The following is a 27,293-nucleotide window of genomic DNA, read 5'->3' as shown; positions in this document are numbered from 1 at the left end:
ACAGCAATATCGGACCCAATCTCCTGCAGTCTGTACGGGCCCTTAATGAATGTCAGTATGATGTGTGTCTCATGACACTGTGTGTGGTTAACTCATTCACTGCCAGATAAACACATCCTCTATGCTGACCTTGTCAGTGATTTATGAGTGTTTTCACCTTTATGACAAATCATAGAATCTTCTTCTTCACAACGATCCCCCCGCCGATGGCTTTAAAAGACGTAGGAGGGTCTCAGAGACTCTGAGAAAACCATGTGACGCCACGATAATCTGTTCCATAGATATGAATGAGGGATGATTTTCACCACAAAACAACACAAAGCAGAGAAAAGGCCTTTTTCTGTTTTACAAAGAAGTGAATGAGCTGTTTTATTTAGCTGTTTCTGAGCCTCCCTGAGAGTCACATATATAACATGACCCCCCCCCCCCTCTACCACTCAGGTAGAAGAGCTCATCTACATGTCTGGATGACATCTCACACTGAATGTCTTCTCAGCTCCTCAAGCTGAACACACCACACTGAGCTTCTCTTCTTCAGGTAAGTCCTGACATCCTGTTTATAAAATGAATTCATATTCACCTTATTCCTGGCCTTCTCCAGGGCGCCGCCATTGTCTCTTACAGGGGGCGCCGTTGAGTTTTTCTCTGTGTGCTGCTTCATTCTATAGACAAATTATTCGTTTACAAACATTGAGACTTGACACACAGGTGACTGTTTCATGTAATCAATTCCCAACAGATCCCCAAACCTGCTGTTTTGGGGTTTCGCTGGTTTCTGTTCATTCAACCTCCTCTTGTGTGTTGGCTAGTGATCTGCGCTCTAGCGAGAAATATATACTTCATCGCGCAACTGTATTGCGCGCCGAGAACAGCTGACATACATGCTCACAACTGCGTCGCGGATGAGACCGCTGTGAGCTTGGAGGTCTGCTATTCTCGGCCGTTCTCTGCGAGCGACACATTCGCGGGACAGAGCATAAATTAGTCTTGACGGGCTGCAGCTGAGCGAGCAAGAGCAGGTTCTGGTGCCGTGATCATAGAGCGCTCCCTTCGTTCTTATGACAGCCACTGGAGGCGGGGTTTGGGGGACAACTGCTTTTAATTGTTATTATTGTTTACACACAACAGAAAAGAAAGAGCGAGAGATCACAGTAAAAATCCTAAGCATTCTGGAGAAAAACAGCATCTGAAAGTTTGATGAGAAGCATTTTTACACGTGTGGCTGTGACCACTTTAACATTGCATCTTATGAGCGGTGGGGTTCATTTGGTGTCGGCCTGCACGCTCATACTGGTTCTTATCAGTGTGACGTAGTCTGTTAAGGGTCTATACATCTATACATACTGGTTCTTATCAGTGAGACGTAGTCTGTTAAGGGGTCTATATGTGTTCACTTCCTCCCTAGTAAGCTACTGCAGGTGTAATGCAGGGAATCAGTGTGTTGGCAGATTTTGCAAAAGAAACAAGCCGCCAGGTCTATGAAAACAAGCCCAAAAGAAGCAACTAGGCTCAGTTTTACCACTCAACATAAGGATAAGGATAATTCCTTTAACAGGTCCGTTCATGAAAGTCCTTGCGGTCTTGTTTCCAATGAGGGCCTGTGAGCAATTAGGGGTTAAGAGTCTTGCTCAGGGACAAATTTCATTTCATCGACACATTTGCTGGCCTGGAATCGTACATAGGGCAACCAGGGTCTCTGGCTCCCTAGGCGGGCTCACTAACCACTCAGCTATGGCCGCCCCTATTATAACATCGGCTATTTGAAAATAGCAGATCAACAAGCTCACAATGTATCACATCACGACACGTTGTGAGCTTGTAGATCGGCTATCTTCAAAAAATATTGGAAAAAAAATACTTAATTTTTTTTAATATTTTCGAATATTTAGGTTATTTAGGTTAAGACTTTGACAGGGGCCAGTTTGGAGTTGCAGCCTCCTGGAGGTGTTTCTTTAGGGCAGTTTTGAAAGTGAGTAGGGTTTTACACTCCTTTACTCCTTTTGGTATGGCATTCCACATTAATTGGTAGGGCATTCCACATTAATTGTTAAAGCATCTTGATGAGAAATGTTCTATCATGATGAGACAGTCTTAGACCTTGCATAGTTGTGATGTAAGATATGTGGAACAATGGACAAAGAAAGGTTCAGAGTCACAACCATCATACTGTAGGCCTACATGATGAGTGATTAGATAATGATAAAGAGAATGACAGGATTTAAAGGAATGCAGTGTCACAACTACTTTCATTCAAAGGGGCTCCTGACTTTAATCAGAGGTGAGACCATTTATAAACTGGGGGTCTGATGGTGATTGTGGACCCAGGCTGTGGATCAATGGTTTACTGATTATGATGGTGGAGTGTTATTATAGTTATATTGTTATTTTTGGACACTTTCTGAAACACTTTCTCTCAATGGAGAAACAAGCTTTACTTGTCCAGTTCTGCCCTCCTTTGCTTTTGTATCAAATGGATCCTTCTGAACAGATCGGTTTGTGATCTTTTCCTACAGTTTAAGTGTCTGACCACATAAACCACATATTAATCCATTGTCTTAAACCAGGGGTCTTCAACAGGGGGTCCGGGACCCCTAGGGGGTCCTCAGAGTTACTACAGGGGGTCCGCCAAATCTTTGTGTACAAGCTCTCGGTGAGCTTGTAGATCTGTTTTAACACCGTCATATGAAGGAGCATACATTGGACATGAGGCGGCGTATTTTTTGCCTTAAATTCTCCCGTAGGCCAACGTCCAAGTCACATTTATCAAGCAATCCTATACGGCCAATCCAATACATTTGGTCGGAACTGTGATAAATCTTATGGCTGAAACCGAGCGTCATTTAAATAACACGCCCTTAAATATTCTCTAAACGCCACGATTTTACGTCATGAAGAATCGGAATACGACCAAAGAATTGCATGGAAAAGAGTTTCCCCCGCCCGCCTCACTGCCTGTCAAGACACACACACACACACACTTGACAAGTTGAATTCCAATCAGGTTCTCTGACGCCTGATTGTTCCTGATGAGCTGGTCTGGACTGTGTGTCTCTGTCTGAGGGTTTAGAACAACACACAGGTGTGTGTGGGGAGTGGCATTGTGTGTGTGTGTGTGTGTGTGTGTGTGTGTGTGTGTGTGTGTGTGTGTGTGTGTGTGTGTGTGTGTGTGTGTGTGTGTGTGTGTGTGTGTGTGTGTGTGTGTGTGTGTGTGTGTGTGTGTGTGTGTGTGTGTGTGTGTGTGTGTGTGTGTGTGTGTGTGTGGGAAGTGGTGTAGGAACTTCAGACTTCAGGTGACATTCAGTACAAACAGTTTTGACTCCATTTTGTTTTGCAACATCAGATCAAAGCTTAAATATTAATGTAGGGTAAGATTTTTAATAATAATAATAATAATATATTTATGTCTGTGTGTCAACAGTACATAGTTGTTATGTGAATAGATTAAAATAAACTGTAAACAAGCTGTATGTATTATTGTGAAGCCTAACTCATTATAATATAGATTTATTCTTAATTATTATATCTATTTGATCTTATATTTTATATCTTATTACTCCTCCTCCCACATGAACATCACATTATTAAACATGATTTATACTGCATCATACAACAGTAGATCTACAAGCTCTCAGTGAGCTTGTAGATCTGTTTTTAACACTGTTGTATGAAGGAGCATAAATTGGACATTACTGTCTGTCTGTCTGTCTGTAACACAGTTAACACACAGTATAAACAGTCAAACAGTCCTGACTCCATTTTGTTTTGCAACGTCAGATCAAAGCTTAAAGATGTGTGTGTGTGTGTGTGTGTGTGTGTGTGTGTGTGTGTGTGTGTGTGTGTGTGTGTGTGTGTGTGTGTGTGTGTGTGTGTGTGTGTGTGTGTGTGTGTGTGTGTGTGTGTGTGTGTGTGTGTGTGTGTGTGTGTGTGTGTGTGTGTGTGTGTGTGTGTGTGTGTGTGTGTGTGTGTGTGTGTCATATTGGCCCATTTCCACTCCGCTCCCTTACTGACTCAGGCATGTGTTCACGTGAAGTCTGTCTGACAGACAACACAAGTGACTTTTTGAGGTGTGTGAAAATAGACGATCTACAAGCTCACAACGTGTCACTCTGCAACATGTTGTGAGCTTGTAGATCTGCTGTTACCGGTGAGCAGCATCAGAACACAGCTAACAGAGGGGGAGGAGTCAATGTGTTGACTGACAGATCAGGCATGAGATACTTACTGTGTGTGTGTGTGTGTGTGTGCAGTGTTGGGAAAGTTCACTTTCTACATGAACTAGTTCAAAGTTCAATTCAAACATTTCAAAATTGTTCAAATTCACAATTGAACATTTAGAACTAAAGTTCATGTTTCCAAAAATGAACTATTATAGTTTTTTTTTTCTGTGAGCTATTATTTGTCAAAATTATTGCCACAGCCCGTATAAAACCACAGACAGCAATTATTTTATCCGTTTTAACAAAAAAAAGATAGAAAAAAAAAATCTTGTGTCTCTGCTATTTTAGGCACGGGACACCGTCGTGCTGCAAAGTATAAATTAGGCTCTAGCCCCGAGTGAACAGCAGCAGAGAGAGAGAGAAATCTGCATCAACAGTGAAAAGCTGTGAAACAGTGAAAAGACTTTGTTTTAATTCCATTCCCCAAAGCTCGGTCACTCGCTCACTCTCCTCGCTTCCTCCACTCGCGCCTAAGCCCCGCCCCTGCGAGGAGCCGAGGATTATTTGCGAGGACGGAGTGGTCGAGCGGTTGCCCTCAAAGGATCGGACTGCACTCAACGTCATTTCAAAGCGACGGCAAATTCCGCGATCACTTATGACGTCTCAAACAGCTGGACCAGAGCAGCAGAGGATGAAAATATACATGCATAGAATAATATGCAGGTATAGAATAATACAATACAGAATATAAGAATAGACAATTCATCAATGTGGATGGCCACATTGTTATCTTTATAGTTAACATTTTGTGCAAAGCCATTTATTCCTGAAATAGTGAACGAAGCACCAGGATGAGCAAACTTACATTTATGAATTAAATCCTGACCCGTCCCTCTTTTTGCTCGTACAGTCCCCAGACCCCCCACCCCCCGCAGCAGTCCCGCACGGCACTGCTGCTTATAACAGCCACGTATATTACAGAGTATGTCTGACTCTGAATTACATCATTCATGCAGGGTGGCCATACGTCCTCTTTTACCCGGACATATCCTCTTTTGGGGGGATGTCTGGGGGGGTTTTATAAAATCCTTCAAATGTCCGGGGTTTTGAGAGTTTGGGTGATATCCCCCCCACTTCTGGGACGAAGAAAAAAGAAAACAACTCAGACGATTTTGTGATTTTGCTTGATATTGTTTGATAGCGAAATGAATCATGACTGATAGACATGAAAGAAGACCCTTCACAGCTAATAGAGAATTTTTAATTTTAAGAATCGGTTCAGAATTGAATGAGTACGGCTATAGTTAAATAGCGTAAAGTGACCTCTTTTTGGGAATTCAGAATATAGTCACCCTATATTCAGTCTATATATAAATACAATACATTATTTCAAACATAATCTTTGTCACAGTAATTTATAGTAGTCCATGCACTGCATTGAGGCATGATGCAAGGAGAGAAATGAACTATCAGCTTTGGAGACAGAATAAGTGTGCACAATATATTACAATGTATATAATTGTATTAAATACTTTATATTGATTGATTGATTGATGTAGTTTATTTAGAAAGACATGAGAATAGTACATGACAGTACATAACAGTACATGGAAGTACAAATTCACAATACAAGGTCTACTAAACTGGAAACCCTCATTAAGCATTACGCTTGTTTAAGATGAGGACCCCATGCACACAAATCATGATGAAATATAAGAGGCAGGCAGATATACACACTACTATACAGAATGTCATACAATCAGCTTTCAGGTTACTGGTATGACGAGAGAAAAAAAAAATATATATATATAAACAAAAGAGGAAAATGAAAGAGGGGGGGGGGGGGTAGGGAGGGGTAGGTTAAGACTTAGACAGGGGCCATTTTCGAATTGCAGCCTCCTGAAGGTGTATCTTTAGGGCAGTTTTGAAAGTGAGTAGGGTTTTACACTCCTTTACTCCTTTTGGTAGGGCATTCCACATTTTTGATGAATAGCATGAGAATGAGTTCATACCCTTAGTTGAGCCAAATCTGGGTTGAACATGATCAGTGGAGCTGCCTCTGGTGTTATGATCATGGACTTCATTAACATTTTTGAAGTATTTTGACAAATACAGGGGGATCCCAATGTTGTGGTGTATCTTGAAGACCAGGCCCATAGCAAGTTGCTGTACTCTGTCCTCAACCCTAAGCCATCCAATCCTAGCAAAATGAGCAGGGGTTAGATGGGTTCTGTGATTGAGGCCAAGAAGTAGCCTTACAAGTTTGTTTTGGGATGTTTGGAGCCTTGTTTTTAAGGCCTTGGAGGTGTTGTGATACCATGAAGTGCATGCATAATCATAATGACCTTGAATGAGGGCCCCTGCAAGAATCTTCAGAGTATTCTTACTGACTAGGCGATCAATCCTCCACAAATAGCGTGTTGTTCGGTTGACATTTTTGATCACTTTTTCGGCGTTTTTGTTACCGGAGAGGTTTGCCTCCAAGATGGAGCCCAGGTAGGTAATTTCATCCTTTCTTTTGATGACATTATCACCCACTTTGATCGTGAAACTCTCTGCCTTGCTAAGGTTAGGACTGGACCCAAAGAGGATGGATTCAGTTTTACCCAGGTGTAATGAAAGTTTGTTGTCAGAGAGCCAGATGCAGATCTTGTTGAGTTCGGAGCTGAGAGTTTTCTCAACCTGCAGCCTGTCCCTGTCCGAGACTAGCAGGGCCGAGTCATCTGCGAACAGGAACAGCTTGCAGTCGCAGGCCGATGACATGTCATTCACATATATCAGGAACAGTAAAGGTCCTAGTATACTTCCTTGTGGGACACCACAAGTCACAGGGAGGGGGGGGGACTGGGTGCCGTTTACTTCCACCACTTGCTCCCTCCCTTCCAGGTAGGATCTCATCCAGTTCACTGACGTATCATCAAAACCTATTGCTTTGAGCTTATTGATCATAATTGGGTGATTGACGGTGTCAAAGGCCTTTTGGAGGTCCAGCATGACCATGCCGCAATATTTGCCCTTGTCGACATCTTGTTTGATAGAGTCGTTCAAATAGAGAAGGCATGTGTCAGTGGAGTGGTTTGTTCTGAAACCAGATTGGAATTTGTAAATTAGATTTTTTTCGGCAAGATACTTATCGACCTGTTCATAGACTATTTTTTCCATGACTTTCGAGATGGAGCTAAGAATAGAAATAGGGCGGTAGTTGCCAGGGTCTAATTTGTTTCCTTTTTTGTACAGAGGGGTCACCCTTGCTTTTTTGAAATCGTTAGGGACCCGTCCCTGTATGATGGAGAGGTTTATTATGTGGGTAATGATTGGAGCAATGGAGGCGGCCGAGTCTTTTAGAAATTTGGCGGGGATATTGTCGAGGCCTGTGGCTTTGTGTTGATGAAGAGCACTCAATTTTTTAAACACCTCTTCTGTTTTCACAGGGGAGAGTTTAAAATCATCTTTCCGTACACCCTGTTTTTTGTAAAATGAGTCAACATGTTCTTCACCATAGCACCCAGAGTGAGGGGGAAGTTTTTCAACCAAATCTGAGGTTATGGTCGTGAAGAATATGTTGAGGATTTTACTCACTTCATGTTTGGATGTGATGAGAGTGTCATTCACCTTGAGGCTTATGTTTGTAAACCTGGTTTTCAATTTCTTGCTGCAGCCTAGTAGGTTGTTGAATAGCTTCCAAAGCTCTCGTGGTTTGCTTTTATTTTCCTCAATTTTGTCATCGAGGAAGCTTTTTTCTGCTAGTTCGAGCATGCGATTAACCTTGTTTCTTAGCTTGTTTCTTTCTTTTACAAGTTTAGCTACGTGGGATTCGAGACCTTTGTTAAAACACCTGGCGAGTTTGATCCTACCTTTATGAAGCTCAGAACACTTTTTGTTTCTGACCTTCATGGCAGTAAGGATGTCCGAATTCATCCATGGTACCGGGCGGGATTTGACCATGACGGTTTTCATGGGGGCCACACTGTCCAAAATTTGAATGAATTTGGTTTTGAAACCAAGCCAAGATTCGTCTACCTGTGTGCTGTATACTTTATATCATACAACGCAATAAAGCCAGTGGCTTGTTGTGTCTTTTCAGTTAATGTGTGTGTGTGTGTGTGTGTGTGTGTGTGTGTGTGTGTGTGTGTGTGTGTGTGTGTGTGTGTGTGTGTGTGTGTGTGTGTGTGTGTGTGTGTGTGTGTGTGTGTGTGTGTGTGTGTGTGTGTGTGTGGTTCCTCTTGTTAAAGGTCCTTTAATGAATGTTAGTATGATGTGTGTCTCATGACACTGTGTGTGGTTAACTCATTCACTGCCAGATAAACACATCCTCTATGCTGACCTTGTCAGTGATTTATGAGTGTTTTCACCTTTATGACAAATCATAGAATCTTCTTCTTCACAACGATCCCCCCGCCGATGGCTTTAAAAGACGTAGGAGGGTCTCAGAGACTCTGAGAAAACGATAATCTGTTCCATAGATATGAATGAGGGATGATTTTCACCACAAAACAACACAAAGCAAAGAAAAGGACTTTTTTTGTTCCTGGGGGGCAGCTGGAAATTTCCGCGTGCGTCACAGAAGGGGGCATTCAGTAGGCCAATGAGAGGCAGGTGCACCGCCATTGCCTCTTACAGGGGGCGCCATTGAGTTTTTCTCTGTGTGTGTGTGTGTGTGCGTGTGCGTGCGTGCGTGTGCGTGCGTGCGTCCGTCCGTCTGTCCGTCCGTCCGTCCGTCCGTCTACAGCTAATCTCCGGCACCGTTGGCTTGATCGCAGTGAAACTGTGCACACACTCCCTGGATGCCAATTCACATTTGCCTTGTATAGCGCCACCAGGAGGCCGACTCCTTCAGATCTTATCCAAATTTCGCACAAATTGGTACAATATATACAATCTCTATAGTCATGTGATCAAGACGGATCTGTTAGATTTTTCATATTACATCCTGATTGCCTAATATTCACATTTAAAGTATGCAGTAGTGCCTTGTTTAGAACAAAATGCCGCAAATCATGAACGCAGCGTCTGATTGCGGTTAAACTTTGCACGTATATTCACACTATGTTGAGGAACAAATGCCACCCTTTTCACATTGGCCTGTTATAGCTCTACTTTAGCAAAACACATTCTTGGAACAAAATGCCTCAAATCATGAATGCAGTGTCAGATTACCGTGCAATGCCTAAGAATAAAAAGGCACCCTTTTCACATTGGCCTATTATAGCGCCAACAGGAGACCACAATAACCTACCTGACCTGGCGGAGACCTGTAGTTTAATATCTGTTCACTTCCTCCCTAGTAGGCTACTGCAGGTGTAATGCAGGTAATCAGTTTGTTGCCAGATATTGCAAAAGAAACAAGCAGCCAGGTCTATGAAAACAAGCCCAAAAGAAGCAACTAGGCTCAGTTTTGCCACAACTTTTAGCAGCAAGGCACTCTGTGCCGTGCTATGAGCTTGTAGATCTGCCATTTTTGAATAGCCAAAGCTAAGTGGTTAAATGATTGTGACGCTATTAACTAATTTTGCTGGGGACTCCCTCAACTCAAGATAGAGCTGTTTTAATGAAAAAGTTAAACAGGAAGTGGACGGAGGCGGAAATCTTTGGATGACGTCATTTCAGGATCCGGGTGAGTGGAAAGTGAAAGTGATCACTCGGATGACAGAGAACAGCGCAATCTTTTATAAAACGATTAAAAAACTAAAAGTAGTTAAAGTCGTCCTTAGCAGTGTGGGCCTTTGAAAAAAAAGTTTTAAAAGTTGTCCTTAGCAGTGAATGAGTTCATCATTTTTACCAGAAATGCATAATGAACTCCTAATGAATGTGCCATATTGTCTATGTTAATGTGCTACACATTTTACAATGACAGTATATCTGCATTAACCACTGAGCCACAAAGAAATATAAGCTATGGTTTAAAAGCCAATCTACAAGCTCACAACACATTACATCATGACATATTGAGAGTTTGTAGATCTGGTATTTTTTAAACATAATGTCAATAATTGGGTCTTATCAGTACAGTTAGTGCTTCCATGGCACTTTACATGAGCAAAGAGTCATTTAGGTTTAGGTTAGTCATTATGGTTATTAACAGAGGACAGGGTTACTTGAGGTGATCAAGTTCTAACAGTTCTACCTTATCGATCCAAAACCATAGTTGTGGTTTCTTTCCATTACGGTGTTATCTTGATGAGAAATGTTCTATCATGATGAGACAGTCTTAGACCTTGCATAGTTGTGATGTAAGATATGTGGAACAATGGAAAAAGAGTCAAAACCATCATACTGTACGTAGGCCTATATGATGAGTGATTAGATAATGATAAAGAGAATGACAGGATTTAAAGGAATGCAGTGTCACAACTACTTTCATTCAAAGGGCTCTAACTTTAATCAGAGGTGAGACCATGTATTAGCTGGGGGTCTGATGGTGATTGTGGACCCAGGCTGTGGATCAATGGTTTACTGATTATGATGGTGGAGTGTTATTATAGTTATATTGTTATTTTTGGACACTTTCTGAAACACTTTCTCTCAATGGAGAAACAAGCTTTACTTGTCCAGTTCTGCTCCTTTGCTTTTGTATCAAATGGTTCTGTCTGAACAGATGTGTTTTTGATCTTTTCCTACAGTTTAATTGTCTGACCACACACTGTATGAATCCATTGTCTTAAACAATAAAAGGTTTCTCCAACAAAGGATTAAACACACATTTAGCTATTTTCAGTGAATTAAGGTATATAGCTATTATAAAGCATTACTTCTAGCTGTCTCACCTGATGTAATCATGTACAGTACCATGTACAATACCACACATCTCCTGCTACATATTAATGAGCATGTCATCCTGACACTTATTACTCCTCCTCCCACATGAACATCACATTATTAAACATGATTTATACTTCATCATACAACAGCAGATCTACAAGCTCTCGGTGAGCTTGTAGATCTGTTTTAACACCGTCATATGAAGGAGCATACATTGGACATGACTGACTGTCTGTCTGTCTGACTGACAACACAAGTGAGCAAGACTTTGTGAGGTGGAAAACCAGCGTATTTTTTGCCTTAAATTCTCCCGTAGGCCAACGTCCAAGTCACATTATCAAGCAATCCTATATACCTATATTTGGTCTGAGCTTTGATAAATCTTACGGCTGAAACCGAGCGTCATTTAAATAACACGCCCTTAAATATTCTCTAAATGCCCTGATTTTAAGACATGAAGAACCAGAATACGACCAAAACATTGCATGGAAAAGAGTTTCCCCCGCCAGCCTCACTGCCTGTCAAGTCACACACACACACACACACACACACACACACACACACACACACACACACACACACACACACACACACACGTACGTTGACAAGTTGAACTCAGGTTGATGATGCTAACAGAGGGGGAGGTGTCAAGTCGTTGTCTGACAGATCAGGCATCCAATCAGGTTCTCTGATGCCTGATTGTTCCTGATGAGCTGGACTGGGTGTGTGTCTCTGTCTGAGGGTTTAGGAACAACACACAGGTGTGTGTGTGGAACAACACACAGGTGTGTGTGTGTGGAACAACACACGTGTGTGTGTGTGTGTGTGTGTGTGTGTGTGTGTGGTGTGAGTGACATATTGGCCCAACTCCGCTCCCTTACTGACTTAGGCATGCATCTTTCTTTTTCCTTTATTTATTCAGGGAAACCCATTGAGAGCAAGCTCTCTGTTTCAAGGACGCCCTGAAAACAAACATTTGAATCACATTACAATGTCACAACTTTGACAATAAAGCAAAAAAGAAAAGCAGAAGCATAAAACCACATCAAAATAATCGCAAAAGGCGGTGAATCAGACAATACAGTGAGGACATGGATAACAACACAGAGATTTAAAATCAGATGCAAATAAACAGTGTTACATGAAACAGGTGCAGCCACTATGTAGTGTGTCCTCAAGAAGCACCCTGAATGTCTCTATTGAAACCAATCACACCAGTTTCAGAGAGTCCTGAAGTTTGTTCCATTTGTGTGGAGCGTTCACGTGAAGTCTGTCAGACAGACAACACAAGTGACTTTGTGAGGTGGACTTGAGGTGTGTGTGTGTGTACGCTGTGTGTGTGTGTAGTTAAATAAGGGGTTAATATGTTTAATGAGTAAATAATAAGTGAGTGAATTAATGAGTCACACTAATGACTTATTAATGAGTTAACCTAGCCGTTAGCTCACACTGCATTGACTGTATGGATGAGAGGAGGGGAGGGAAGCAGATGTACAAGCTCACAACATGTCACTCTGCCACGTGTTGTGAGCTTGTAGATCTGCGGTGTGCAGCATCAGAACCAGAGGCGGAGCTAGGTCTCTACTGGGTCGGTGGCTTAGCCCTACAGGCAAGGAGGTCGTGGCGGATAATTTATTTTATTTAGTTTAATTCATCTGACGTTTTGGGTTTTTTTTTGGACGGTGGTTTCACACTTATTGAAAGTCACTCAGTCTAATCAGCAGCTTAATTATGTCACTGTTAGATTATGATGCATTAGTCATAACTCTACTGAAATATTTAAAAACAGGTTTCTTGTGTGTGTGTGTGTGTGTGTGTGTGTGTGTGTGTGTGTGTGTGTGTGTGTGTGTGTGTGTGTGTGTGTGTGTGTGTGTGTGTGTGTGTGTGTGTGTGTGTGTGTGTGTGTGTGTGTGTGTGTGTGTGTGTGTGTGTGTGTGTGTGTGTGTGTGTGTGTGTGTGTGTGTGTGTGTGTGTGTGTGTGTGTGTGTGTCATATTGGCCCATTTCCACTCCGCTCCCTTACTGACTTAGGCATGTGTTCACGTGACGTTTGTCTGTCTGACAGACAACACATGTGACTTGTTGACGTTTGTGAAAATAGACGATGTACAAGCTCACAACGTGTCACTCTGCAACATGTTGTGAGCTTGTAGATCTGCTGTTACCGGTGAGCAGCATCAGAACACAGCTAACAGAGGGGGAGGAGTCAATGTGTTGACTGACAGATCAGGCATGAGATACTTACTGTGTGTGTGTGTGTGTGTGTGTGTGTGTCCTGATGAGCAGGTTGGTGCCTTGCATGCTTTCCTCCTCATGTTGTGAGCTTCTATCTATCTCTTTCTAAAAAAGATCTGCTATTTTCTGTGAATGTTCCCCCATGATAGGGATGCTAGGGTTCAAGTGGTTAATGTAAAAAAAACTGTTCCTATCACACACAGATTTGGCGGACCCCCTGTAGTAGCTCTGAGGACCCACTAGGGCCTAGGGGTCCCGGACACCCTGTTGAAGAACCATGAGCTAGACACTGAAAGAGTTGTCAGTCAGCACATATGATGTGAATGTTTGTTACACACACACACACACACACACACGCACACACGCACACGCACACACACACACACACATTTCAATTTCTTTATTTGAGTCCACATTTATAAAATACATTACAGGGGCACAAATATTTTTCAGTTGCTTTTGATGTCCCGCACACTGTAAACAACATGTGTCCCTCCCAGTGCTTCAGTCCAAACAAGTTCAGAATATAAACAACAAATGCACATGAACTTATTCACAGTTAACATTGGTGATACACTTCAGTCTGCCATATTACCAACACCGGAGAAGAATTATGGGTACAGGAAGCACCTTCTCCTCCAAATAGATCGACTGCCTATAATAGAGGAGATGGAGCAGTATTTTGCTGCTTTGCCTTATATTACACTTGGACAACCTCATAATCCTCAAGCCTCTGACCACCAGCCTGTGGACATCATGGCCCCTGACCTCTGACCCCTGACCACCAGTCTGTGGACATCATGGCCCCTGACCTCTGACCCCTGACCACCAGTCTGTGGACATCATGGCCCCTGACCTCTGACCCCTGACCACCAGTCTGTGGACATCATGGCCCCTGACCTCTGACCCCTGACCACCAGTCTGTGGACATCATGGCCCCTGACCTCTGACCCCTGACCACCAGTCTGTGGACATCATGGCCCCTGACCTCTGACCCCTGACCACCAGTCTGTGGACATCATGGCCCCTGACCTCTGACCCCTGACCACCAGCCTGTGGACATCATGGCCCCTGACCTCTGACCCCTGACCACCAGCCTGTGGACATCATGGCCCCTGACCTCTGACCCCTGACCACCAGTCTGTGGACATCATGACCCCTGACCTCTGACCCCTGACCACCAGTCTGTGGACATCATGGCCCCTGACCTCTGACCCCTGACCACCAGCCTGTGGACATCATGGCCCCTGACCTCTGACCCCTGACCACCAGCCTGTGGACATCATGGCCCCTGACCTCTGACCCCTGACCACCAGCCTGTGGACATCATGGCCCCTGACCTCTGACCCCTGACCACCAGCCTGTGGACATGGCCCAAGCTGCCAAATATAAAAACAATGAGCTGGCACTTGTAGCCTAGATGTATAATGGCTTGTACTAATGGCTGGTATTTTACTTGCTTAGTAAGGAAAGCTTCCTCTAAACTTGAATCAAAAGTACAGCCAACTTCCAATAGGAAAACCTCTCTGCTGTTCTCATCAATCACAATGACATCCGGTGTGTCTGCAGTTATATTTGTAAATACATGGGGGTCATTGCATTGAAACATTTCTGGTTTCACACAAGAATGTTTGTAAAACACAACAGAGGAATCAAACGTGGGTGACACATCTTTTGTAATAATGTCAACAATTCTGTCATGCCTGGCTATGTACAGTCCTTTGTAAACATTACAACCGTTTAATATATGGGACATGGACTCTATGTTCTGATACTGTCCATGGTGTAGGCAGTAAGAGTCATGTTTATTGGGATACCAGATGGACAGATTCAGTTTGGTTGGCAGCACTTGGAGGTGTGCCTTTACAGTGAAGATGAGAATCTCCTCTTCAATCGCTGCGTTTTTAAGAATTGAGTGGGACACGGAGTGATCAGCTGACTGCAGGCAAGCGAGCTTCCCTTGCAGCCGTAGTCCTGTCCATCGCCGTTTCCTCTGTTGCGCTCTCAGCGCTAGAAGGTGCGCGCGCGCCGATGGTGGGGAGCGCGCTTGATGTTCCGTCGCAGCTCACTGTTGCGCGCGCGTTGATTGACAGGTCAGTGATCACAGACTGAGAGACGCTCACCGTCTCGTCGTCCGCTCCTTTCCACTCCAGAGTGACATCAGTCCAGTTACACAGATCGTTCAGATCAGGCCAGTCAGAGTTTACGCCAAAACCAGCTGCGTTGGTGTCCAATTTCCCACTGGGCTTCTTTTTAAACCCAAGGAAGCTGGGGGGGTCGCTAGTTTTTGGGACCTTGCGTCGCTCCAGATCGAGAATAAGCGAGGCTCTGGCTAGCTCTATGACTGTCTGATCGTCACTGTTAAGCATGTTTAATAGATGGGAAAGGCGCGTGGATATATATGTCCATTCGATATCTGCTACCCCCAGCCCTCCTTCTCGCTTACTGTGGAATATGAGGTCACGGGTTGTGTGTGTGCTCAGGCCAAACCATTCTCTCACTCGCTGTACAGTTTTGTTGTTAATGTCATACAGTACTTTTTTTGGTAAATGAATGTTAGAGAAGAGATGGTGTATTTTGGATAGGGCGACCTGCCCAATCGCCTCTTGCTTCATAACCAGTGGGAGAGGAGAGGAGTTTATTAGGTCTAGCCTGGCCGTGTAATCTTTGACAATCTCGTCCACTTGCGCTGTCCACTCCCCAGCAATATTACATTTATGGCCGAGGTAGCTGTATGTTTCGTGGCGTGCAAGGACTCTGATTGGTACATTGTTTATTGTAAATGTTGGGATTTTGTCTGATTTGGCGTGATACCATCGATTGCCCCCGCTCCTCCTCTCATAAAAGACAGCACATTTAGATGGTTTTACCTGTAGTCCAGACCACTCCAAAAAATAGTCAGTCCTGGAAAGCATGTCTTTTATGACTCCTTCGTGTCGGGAACATACGACCACGTCGTCAGCGTACCCCTGCACAGGGTTGGGGGAGTAGATGTTGAGAGGCGCACACTGGCACATCCACCGTATCCACCCGTTGATTGCCAGCACAAAGTTCACTGCGCTCCATGGGCAGCCTGTTTTTATTCCCAGTTGTAAGGGGATTGGGTCCGTGAGCTGTTTGCCACATATCACCTGGATGAAAGAGTCCCTATAGACGTCCTTGACAATGTCTATGTACACCTGGGGCAGATGGATTTCCTCCAGGGATCTAAACATAATGTCATGCGCCAGGGGGTTCCAAATGCGTCACGAAAATCTAAAAACACTCACTCTCACACACACACACACACACACACACACACACACACACACACACACACACACACACACACACACACACACACATTGATGATGCTAACTGAGGCGGAGCTAGCTGTCAAGTTGTTGACTGACAGATCAGGCATCCCAGGGGTAGACATTAAGGGAAATTTACCACTGGCCCTCCGTGGCCCCTCCATTGTAACCACTGGCCCTCCGTGGCCCCTCCATTGTAACCACTGGCCCTCCGTGGCCCCTCCATTGTAACCACTGGCCCTCCGTGGCCCCTCCATTGTAACCACTGGCCCTCCGTGGCCCCTCCATTGTTACCACTGGCCCTCCGTGGCCCCTCCATTGTAACCACTGGCCCTCCATGGCCCCTCCATTGTAACCACTGGCCCTCCGTGGCCCCTCCATTGTAACCACTGGCCCTCCGTGGCCCCTCCATTGTAACCACTGGCCCTCCGTGGCCCCTCCATTGTTACCACTGGCCCTCCGTGGCCCCTCCATTGTAACCACTGGCCCTCCGTGGCCCCTCCATTGTAACCACTGGCCCTCCGTGGCCCCTCCATTGTTACCACTGGCCCTCCGTGGCCCCTCCATTGTTACCACTGGCCCTCCGTGGCCCCTCCATTGTAACCACTGGCCCTCCGTGGCCCCTCCATTGTAACCACTGGCCCAGGACATTCGTCAAGTATGGATCCCATAATAAGGACAATTAATGAATTTGATCCCTAAAGCCCTAAAGCATGTTCATTATACAAATAATTGTATGATAATCATTCTAAAAGTAACACATTCTTTGGGCTTGTAGATCAGCTATTTGTTTTAAATAGTATAGTTTGTTGATTACTTGTGATGCAGTAATGGTCTTTTTTATTTTCCTTCTTTTTTTGTAAAGGTCTTAAAAGTCCTTAAACTGTCACTTTACTGTCATCTGGGGACCCCCCAAAAAGCATTTGGGGACCCCCCTGGGGATCCCGACCCACATGCTGATCAGTGTTGCCAGCTTTTGTGAGAGAAATAAGCAACCAGGTCTATGAAAACGGGTCTATGAAAAGCGACTATAGGCCACATGAGCACTTTAAACCTATATGCATCGCCTATTTGAAAATAGCCGATGCATCTTTGGGGTCCATTAGCTCTGGTCCATAGCCTTTTTTATATTGTATAGTGGTTCTCTTATATTTGAGAACCACTGTTGGTTTAAATAATAATTAAAACATGTGGAAGCAAGCCCAAATACACAACTACACTTTAGAAACAGGCCCAAAAAGCCCAATATTTACAAGCAATAAACCAAAAAAGAAGCCCAAGGTCGCTTATAATAATCAGACATGGCAACGCTGTATATGCTAATGATTTGCTGTGGTACAACGGTGAAAAGCCGACCTACAAGCTCACAGTATGTCACAAATAAGACGTGTTGTGAGCTTTTAGATCGGCGATTTCTAGCAACACCCACAGGCATTCAAAAACATCAGAACAACTTATGGAATGCAGCCGGGTCTCACTCATCCTCAACAAGTTGTGTTAGCCTATTAATGTAAATGAGGAGACGATTGATTTTGAATAGCTAACACTAGCTTTTAGGCTAGCTGGCATTACTGTCGGTAGGCTCACCTCATTACAATTAATAATCAGTCGGATAATTATCCATATTATCCTGTTTCAGAACCAAGGAGTTGGAGATCTCTCTCTCCCTCTCTCCCTCTATGTAGGTTTGACACAGCTGGACTGCACAGTGCGTGTTTGATGCACTGTTTGTTTACATATAACATGATCGTTGGACTGACGCACATAATAGTTATCGTGCTCGCTTTAAACGTATCTTATGCAAGTCAATTCTAGCGGTCTCGCCATTGTGGTTGAAACTTTCTCTCCCTCTTTTTCGTCTCATACTGCTTTTCACTCTGGCGACTTATTTTTTGTGTATTTGTTTTTACCTGGTGTTTGACCGAATACTGGTGGTTTTAAAAACATTTTGAAAAGGTCCAAGGATGACGGGGAAAGGCTCTTTTGTGAGCCTGCCCTGCTCGAGTACATGAACGTGCACGTATCGCTGGAGTGAGCGAGCAGTGAAATGCAGCGAGGTGCGTGGCAGAGCCACAGCAGACCGCTCTGTCTTTGATCCAAATAAATTATTTAACTATGTTTTAACGGTAATTACCGACACGATTTTACAGAAATGTTAGCAGAACACAGTAGTACAGGGAAGTGATGTGAAATTATTAGATGTTAATGTTTTAATTTTATTTTCAAGGCATTATTTTCACTGGCCCCACCGGGCAGGGCAAGTGCTTGGTGCGTTCTGCTGGCCCTGACGTACATCTGGGTCACCGGGCCATTTATAATGTCCACCCCTGCATCCAATCAGGTTCTCTGGCGCCTGATCGTTCCTTATTAGCTCGGGTCCGTTTCACAAAGAGTGTGTGTGTGTGTGTGTGTGTGTGTGTGTGTGTGTGTGTGTGTGCGCGTGTGCGTGTGCGTGTGCGTGTGCGTGTGTGTGTGTGCGTGCGTGCGTGCGTGCGCGAGACATATTGGCCCATTTCCACTCCCTTACTGACTTAGGCATGTGTTCCAGGGGAACACATGTGTGTGTGATCCAGCCAGCGCTCAGGATGACCACCAGGGGACAACACCAGAGTGCGCCGAGACAGGTTGGCAGAGATAAACTGGCATACTTGTGGCAACATAGGAAATCGAAAGCAATTGAGATTATCCTAAACAAGAGCACATATCCAGACCCCCCACCCGCTGTCAATAATGTGGAAGTTGTGCAGGAGTATTACTCTGCCAAATGTAAAGAAATAAATCATGCCCCATTAGACGACGCGCCCTGGCAACAATCACTTGCCCTTGATCCACCCGCATACTATCCAGAGACTGCGCTCTTTACAGATAGGGAGGATGGAAGAAGTGATCACCAATCTGCCAAACAATAAAGCCTGTGGTTCTGACGGAGTGACCTATGAGGCATTTAAAGCTATTAAGCAATTGTCGACCCAAATCCTGGCACAAATCTTTAACATCTGCCTATTAAATGGTAAAGTGACAGAGTCGTGGAAAGGTGCTCTGATACACAGAATCCCCAAAAAAGGCAATGTACCCGATGACCCCTCCACATGGAGAGATATATCACTTCTACCAACAATATATAAAGTCTTTATGAAATGTGTGCTAGCCCGCATTCTACCATGGCTCACTGAAACCGGGACACTCTCACCTGACCAGAAAGCCTACATTAGCCGTCGGGGCATGGACGAGCATGCATTCTGCCTGAAGACGGCTATTGATGACTTTAAACATGACTCAGCCAGTTGTTTTCGTGGATTTCCGCGACGCGTTCGGAACACTACCCCACAGCGTCATGCTTTACGCACTGAAGGAAATAAAGTTGCCACAGGAGTACATTAACATCGTTTCGGATGTATATGCAACATCTTACATCCAGGTTATCTGTGGGAATACTTTAACAGATCCCATCTCACTAGATATTGGTATTAAAACCGGGTGCCCCTGGAGTGCCGTCAACTTCATCTTGGCTATCAACCACTGGTTAAAATGGATGCGCCAGTGCGCGCCGGAGGGCACAAGATCCCCAAACCCAGTGCAGGGGTATGCCGATGACGTCATGATCGCATCAAGGGAGGAGAGCGTAATCCACTCAATGCTCTCCCGCACCGAGGAGTTTATGCAATGGTCAAGATTGGAGGTAAAACATACTAAATGCGCCACTTTCTATGAAAGACGCAGCGGTGGGAATAGGTGGTATAAAGCCAAAAACGACCGCCCCCCTTCCTTCACCATCCAGCAGCAACCCATCCGTGTCTACGCACGACACGAGACATACCCATATCTAGGCCATTACTTCAATGTTGCAGGGGACTGGGAAGAGCAGGTCAGAGAGCTGACTACCGACTATTCTGTCAGACTCGACCTCATTGATACATCTCCTCTACCCATCCTGATGAAATTACAGGCCATCTTAGAACTGGCACTCGTCAAGATTCAACATCTGTTTGCAAATATCCATATACCACAGAACACTCTGGCGGAGTTGAACAACAAAACGGTGAGCCTGGTGAGGAAGTGGCTGTGTTTAAATACCCACTCAACTCGCGACATCATCTTCCAGCCCCACGGGGAAGGTGGACTGGGTGTCCCGAATATCGAGTGGATCTACACTGCCACCAGAACCCACCATCTTCTCAACATGCTCAACAGCGATGACACAACTGTAAGAGAGATGGCCCGACAGTCTCTCCTCACGCACCTGCAGCGACGCAAAATACCACCCGCGGAGGAGAATGACGCGCAATTTCTCGGCTTTAAAATAAAGGAGAATGGAAAATTGGACATCAGAACCCCGGGGTTCGGTGTGCGTTCCGACTGGATGGACCTAAATGACTTGTGCTAGCGCTCTGGATTACAGCTGAAGTGGGCGGCGCGCGACGGCTCCGCTGTTGCGCTCAACAACATCACAGACCCGCTCATCAAGGCGCGCGCGACCTACGCGTTGGACGACGGCGCGCAACAGGAGCTGTCCGTCAAAACTGCGAGGGCCTCAATATTGACAATGAAGAGATCTCAGAGTGCCCAGCATTGGACTAGTTTAAGCCTGCAAGGAAAACTGGCTCATCTACCCTCTGCAAATCACTCTCTGTCACACTCCATCCTCTCAAACACCACCATTGGAGAGGACATTCTCATATTTACCATCAAGGCCCGCCTACAAGTTCTGCCTACAAAATACAACTTGGCAACCTGGTATCCATCCCAACATGAACCACACTGCATTCACCATCCACATCCTAGGAACATAGGTATGACCCCCAAGCAATAAAGAGACAATGGCCCACATCCTCAATGGCTGCAGCTTTTACAAAGGACTGTATATTGCCAGGCACGACCGGCTGGTGGATCTAATTTCCAGAGACATCAGAGAAGTACAGGACATAACATCTCAAATGTATTTGCACAGCACTGCTCACACAGACTGGTTTGAACATAATTCCACTGATGATAATATTTTCTGCAATATTCCAAATGCTCCATATATTATTTTCATTAATGAAACAAGTAAATCAGTTGTCATCATTGAAATAGGCTGTTCTTTTGATCTGTATATGGACATTTGCTTCACATCCAAACTCATGAAATATCAGCCTTTGGTAGAGTGTATCAAGTCACTTGGATATAACTGCCAGTTCATTGTGCTTGTATTCGGAAGTCTGGGGCATGTCCACAGACGCGCGCTACGTGGACTGCAACTTGGAGGACTGCAGAAGGTCGCCGCAAAAAGACTGGCCAAGTACTGCTCAGTCTCTGCAGTGATCGGCAGCCTCTCTATCTGGAAGAGGCGGTGCTTTGTCTATCCTTGAGTGGACTAACATTTTTTGATATATATTGTTGCCTGGTGTTAAATTATAATCACTGCTCTGCATGCATATTATCCCACTGTGTTTTAAATATATTGCATACAGTGTCTGGCCATGCCTTCATTTGAAACCCTCTTCAAAATATGTTTGGATCTTGTATGCTACTGTATTTTGTAGATCCAAATAAAAGTATTCGTGTGTGTGTGTGTGTGTGTGTGTGTGTGTGTGTGTGTGTGTGTGTGTGTGTGTGTGTGTGTGTGTGTGTGTGTGTGTGTGTGTGTGTGTGTGTGTGTAGGAACTTCAGACTTCAGGTGACATTCAGTACAAACAGTTCAGATCAAAGCTTAAATATTAATTTAGGGTAAGATTTGTAATAATATTATATTAATGTCTGTGTGTCAACAGTACATAGTTGTTATGTGAAGATATTAAAATAAAGTGTAAACAAGCTGTATATTGTGAAGCCTAACTCATTATAATATAGATTTATTCTTAATTGTCTCCACCAGGCCGAAAGGCATGGCGAGAGAGTATGTTTTACCCCCTGTCCGTCCGTCCGTCCGTCCTTCTGTCTGCGAGCAGCTAATCTCCGCCACCGTTGGCCCGGTCGCTGTGAAACTGCACACACACACTCCCTGGATGCCACAGCAGAACCTCTGCCCCACATTTTTCAGATCAGCCTGTCATAGCGCCACCATGAGGCCGACTTTTGCAAAACACATTTTTTGATATTACTCCTACAGATTTTCTCCAAAAAACACGCAAATCGGTACACAGTATCTCCATAGCCATGTGATCAACATATTCTATCCTGATTGGCTAAGATTGGCTTCCAAAGTTTGCAGGATTGGTTCATTTTGAACAAAATGCCTCAATTTTCCACAGAGATTCCCACTTGGCCCAGGAAGAAATGTCACTTGAAAACTTTCAAATCAGCCTCATGGTGGCGCTATAACAGGCCGATTCACGTTTTTAGCTATAACTGCACCGATCTGCGTGCAACTTCGCATGCACACTCCTTAGAAGCCAAGGAAAAACCTTTGCCCTGCATTTTTCACATATGCCTTTTAGAGCGCCACCAGGAGGCTTAGTTTTGTAAAACAATTTTTTTGCTCTTACTCCTTCAGATTCTGTTCAAAAATCGGTACACAGTATCTCTATAGTCATGTGATCAAGATGGATGTGTCCGATATTTCACATTCTATCCTACTTGGCTAACATTGGCTTCTAAAGTTTGCAGGATAGGTCCGTTTTGAACACAATTCCTCAAATCATGAACGCAGTGTGCGATTTCCGTGAAATTTTGCACACACATTCCCACTAGGCCGAGGCAGAAATGCCACCCTTTTCACATTGGCCTGTTATAGCGCCACCAGCCGGTCTAATTTTGCAAACCACATTTTTGGAACAAAATGCCTCAAATCATGAATGCAGTGTCCGATTGCCGTGCAAGGCCTAAGAAGAAATGGCACCCTTTTCACATTGGCCATTATAGCACGACCAGGAGGCCATAATAACCTACCTGACCTGGCGGAGACTTGTGCTCCGAGGAGCACTTTTTCTAGTTATTGGAACCCATGTGTTAGTGTCAAAGTGTCCTTGAGCAAGACACTGAACCTCCAACTGCTCCTGATGAGCAGGTTTGTGCCTTGCATGATTTCCTCCTCATGTTGTGAGCTGACAGACTGACAGATCAGGCATCCAATCAGGTGCTCTGGTTAGACAGACAGCCATGTACCCACCTACTAAGCATGTCACGTTAGATGACGCCTTGTGTGTGTGTGTGTGTGTGTGTGTGTGTGTGTGTGTGTGTGTGTGTGTGTGTGTGTGTGTGTGTGTGTGTGTGTGTGTGTGTGTGTGTGTGTGTGTGTGTGTGTGTGTGTGTGTGTGTGTGTGTGTGTGTGTGTGTGTGTGTGTGTGTGTGTGTTAGGTCCGTCAGTATCATTTCCTCTTAAAGTTTCAACACAACTAAAGTAAAGACGAGACAAAGTTCCTTTAATGAATGTCAGTATGATGTGTGTCTCATGACACTGTGTGGGTAAAGGTTCAGTGCAATAACATTTTCTTTGATTTTATTTTGAAGTTTCAGTCTGAAACGGCCTCGCAACCAATCAGAAGGTTCCATCCCTTCAGGCTATGGCACGGTAGAACCTCACTCACATGGTACACAGCATAGACATATAAAGGTAGACGCCTCATTCGGCTCTGAAGCGTCTGTATCTCGGGCGCGCTTCCTGCTTCCGCAGGGCTGCCGTGTGCGTCACACACGCGGAAGTTCGGTAGGCCAATCAGAGGCAGGTGGGGGCGGGTCTTTTTGTAACCCAGCTCTTAACCCAGCTCTTAACCCTTTGAGAGGCAGCAGCTGACAGCTGTGCGCAGCATCTAGTTAGTTGGAACTTGGCAAACTACACACTCTATTTGTGAAATTCAAATAAGAGACTGGTCCTTTTTCATATCAAGGTCCATTATTTATTCAGCATTTGAGTCACGGAACACCGTTTGATAAGCTTTAGCCTCTCACACCCAAAACGTAGAATATGTTATAGTTCGATAAGATGTTCGAATAACAATTGTTTACGTTCTCTAATTGTGTACTTGTTTAGTAAGTAATGCAGATGTTTAACAATTTGACTCTTGACAGTGTGAAATGTTATACTCAAGATTTAAAGATCTATAAGGGTCCATTTGGTTATTATCAACTCTCCATCATTTAGCTGGGTACCACCTGGAACCCCCTCAATGACCACTGGTGGTTCCCGGACCACTGGTTGAGAACCATTGCACTGACAAGTCCCGGAAAAGACGCACTGTGATTGGCCAGTAGTCAACGCACTGTGAGCGCTGTGATTGGCCAGTAGTCACTTTGAGTGACAGGTTCCCTGCGGAAGACGGAAGAGCCGCCGTGTATTGCGATACAAGTCGCCCCAATGAACTGCAGAGGCCAATGAGGTATCTAGGTTTCTAATATCTATGGTACACAGTGCTAGTGTTTGTAAGGGAGAGAGATGGACACTGTGCAGAATGTTTGTTACCATGGTTACCATGTGACACTGTGCACAATGTTTGTTACCATGGTTACCATGTGACACTGTGCAGAATGTTTGTTACCAAGAAGCTTATTTCTAACCTAAAATGTTTTCAGATTCATATTTTAGTGCTGATTAAGTTTACAATGAGTTATACACCGTCTGGACGTCATCTTGAATGAGATTAAAAACGTAGTAGTTCTGTAATTAAAATCAGCTGTTTGGAGGAACGTGCAGCTATGGGAATCACACAGGTGTAGGTAATCAAGATTAATTTATATTCATAATAGTGTATCTATGTCATCACGCAGCACGTTTTAGTTTACAGGAAGTAATTAAGATTGGCTTTTTAGGGTCTTTTGATATAAAAATACACAATGTTTTTTTTAACATTCTTGTTGGCATCTATTGTTAGGTAACTCATGATGACCACGGATATGCTCTAAAATTGTGAAAAAATTATTTTTCATTTCACTAGACTTTAAGGGGTTAATATTATGTTAATAATATCTTTGTTGACACAAGTTGATGACGGACAGAGGGGGAGGAGTCAAGGTGTTGACTGACAGATCAGGCATGAGCTACTTACTGAGCATGTCGTGTGTGTGTGTGTGTGTGTGTGTTAGGTCGGTCTATCATTTCCTCTTCTTAACACTCACGTGTCTAAGCGGTGCAATGTATGAATTAAATTGATAGTGTGTGGTTCCGTGTGTCTCTCTCTCACACACACGCGACAGGCAGTGTTGCCATGTCTGCTTATTATAAGCGACTTTGGGCTTGTTTTTCTATGAAGACGCGTTGTGATCTTTTAGATCGTCTATTTTCTATATATATATATATATATATATGTATGTATGTATGTATGTATGTATGTATGTATGTATGTATGTATGTATGTATGTATGTATGTATGTATGTATGTATGTATGTATGTATGTATGTATGTATGTATATGTATATGTATATGTATATAGGTCATGTGGCCTATTAGTCGCTTGTTGGGGGCTTGTTTTCATAGACATGGCTGCTTTTTTCTCTCGCAATCTGGCAACCAGGGCGACAGGCATGAGAGTGTTTATCGCCTATGACGTATGAGACGTGGTTGTTCCACCTGTTTAGTAGGCCAAAAGGGGAGGTGCGGCTGTTAAACTGGCGACAGTCACAGCTCACCTCCGCTCTGCCTTATTGTTGAACAGTTAATGCAAGTAAAACCTGTCAGTCAGTCACTACAAAATACTACCAAATAAACCACCATCAGTGCTGCAGTTTAGAGGAAAGAAGGTGAGAAATGTGTGCTATCTTTTGTTATATGTAGCTGTTGATATTTTATGAAGGCAAAGAAAAAAAGGACAAACATTTTGCGAGGGGGGGGGGGGGGGGGTCTGCAGCGGGCCTGTGTGTAGCTGTCTCTTTGGTAGCGTCTTGGCACAGGGACAGTCTGCCTCCGTCTTCAGACAGCAGCACATTTAACTTTGAAAAGTTAATCTGTGTAACTTAAGTAAATATTATTCACTGTTGCTACCAGTGAATCATTGTAGACTCTCCATTATTCAGTGTAAATGTACAATAACCATTTCCTAACCCCGTTCATGTGCCTGATTCAAGCTCACCGCTACAGCGATCGTGCTGCTTTATTGTTGCTTTATTAAAGATTTGACGTATCTCATGGTTATATTTCCCAGTTACTCATTCACATTCATGTTCCCGGTTCCCGGTGACAGTAGTGTCTCAGACAGTAGAGCGGCCATCTTGGAACCAGAAGGTTCCTGGTTGGATCCCTGGAACCCATGGTTTAGTGTCAAAGTGTCCTTGAGCAAGACACTGAACCTCCAACTGCTCCTGATGAGCAGGTTGGTGACTTGCATGCTTTCCTCCTCATGTTGTGAGCTTGTAGATCTGATAGTCACATTATTATTACAGAATAGTGATGGTTAATTAAAGCTACAATCTGGAACTGATTTTAATTAATAAAACATTATTTTAATTATTTTTATTTTGTATGATAAACACTTAAACCATTGACTGGAGTTCCTCAGGGCTCTACAGTAGGCCTATACTAGGACCCCTCTGTTTTCCCTCTAAACAACACAAATCCTCCCTGAAAATAGCAGATCTACAAGCTTGTGTTGTGAGCTTGTAGATCTGCTATTTTCGGTGAATGTTCCCCCATAATAGTGATACTGTGGTTCAAGTGGATAAAGTAAAAAAAAACTGTTCCCTATCACACACAGGTTTGGCGGACCCCCTGTAGTAACTCTGAGGACCCACTAGGGGTCCCGGACCCCCTGTTGAAGACTGTGTGTGTGTGTGTGTGTGTGTGTGTGTGTGTGTGTGTGCGTGCGTGCGTGTGAACTCAGGTTGATGATGCTAACAGAGGGGGAGGTGTCAAGTTGTTGACTGACAGATCAGGCATCCAATCAGGTTCTCTGACGCCTGATTGTAAACTTAATAAAGTTGTATTCATTCAAATCAGTTCCAG

At 44.1% G+C, this 27,293-nt stretch overlaps 1 protein-coding gene across 1 annotated transcript in view; it reads left to right on the top strand.

Annotated features, from left to right (window-relative positions):
- The window catches only part of LOC308101624 (NACHT, LRR and PYD domains-containing protein 12-like), an 88,670-nt gene that overhangs the window by 2,594 nt on the left and 58,783 nt on the right, over window positions 1-27,293 (top strand). The window contains exon 2 of the mRNA XM_080451044.1: window positions 442-538. The gene's annotated coding sequence lies outside the window, so the exon portion shown is untranslated. The remainder of the gene's footprint in view (window positions 1-441; window positions 539-27,293) is intronic.

Source organism: Gymnoscopelus braueri (genome assembly GCF_963280865.1).
Source record: "Gymnoscopelus braueri genome assembly, chromosome: 15".
NCBI classification, from domain to species: Eukaryota; Metazoa; Chordata; class Actinopteri; order Myctophiformes; family Myctophidae; genus Gymnoscopelus; species Gymnoscopelus braueri.
The sequence above is the reverse complement of the archived record's forward strand: the minus strand, read 5'-3'. Positions and strand labels throughout refer to the sequence as shown.